Source organism: Siniperca chuatsi, linkage group LG19 (genome assembly GCF_020085105.1).
Source record: "Siniperca chuatsi isolate FFG_IHB_CAS linkage group LG19, ASM2008510v1, whole genome shotgun sequence".
NCBI classification, from domain to species: domain Eukaryota; kingdom Metazoa; phylum Chordata; class Actinopteri; order Centrarchiformes; family Sinipercidae; genus Siniperca; species Siniperca chuatsi.
In genome coordinates, this window is record NC_058060.1 from 6,763,898 (window position 1) to 6,764,948 (window position 1,051).

Sequence of the window (1,051 nt, forward strand, 5' to 3'; positions counted from 1 at the left end):
GGTAGCGTCGCTGTTTTCTGAATCAAATAGCTTTTCAGTAGCTTAGCTCTGTCATTGATCAGGCGGTCACATGAGCTAACTTTACATTTCCCTAAGCATTTCTGAAGCTCAAGCACAGCGGAGATTTCTGCTGCAGTCTGAAATAAAACTGCTATGGATCAGTTAGTGACATTACGTAATGATCCTTGGGCTGATGCCTACGACGTCTCTGCAGGGGAATACAACACACAAGCTTAAGTTCACAACCATCACAATTCAGTGCAGTCTGCAAACACCAGCCAGCAACTTGTCAAAACTGGTTTCCTGGGAATTTGTGAGAGAGAAACAATTATGAGAAAAATATCCTTGGATTATAAAATTGTCTCTGAATAAAATTCATTGGTCTATAAGCATGCAACACAAAAAGACAAATTGAGACCATTAACAATGAAACACCTCATTCATAGCATATGCAAATTAATAACTTTACCTGTAGAATTTCAATGACATGATCATGCAATGGTTAGATTACCTGAGATGATGTGTGAGGGGGAATGAATTCTGGCAAGAGTGCACGACCAAGGGTTTTATTGCTGAGGGCATTTATGTTGATGGACATTATAGAATTTAGTGTGTGATGCACCACTCACATCCACAGCTTCATAGGCTCGGTTCATGTTCCATCTGGATTCACCCTCAAGCATGTACATCTGAGTGTGCATACCATTACATTTCCATCCTTGAAAAAAACAAATAAAGATATATAATTTCTACTTACCCAGGATTAAGGTGCACTGGTGGTGATGAAAGCTTTCCACAGAAGACGACCATCTGCCACATCTCAAGACATCAGGACCTTTTTCTCCCTTTTTCCCACATGGACTTCAGCAATCCTTGGATCAGGCGAGAGTTCTCCTTCTGCAATGCTTGGCCAGTTCACTGTAGCCAATGTTGGCCAAAACTTGCGCTTCTGTAGGAGCATGACCAGCATGCTTTTTCTTCAGCTCTGACCTCATTGGCTTCCTTGAGACGACAGATGTAATCCTGGTCCCACTTGTAAATATAGCTGGAC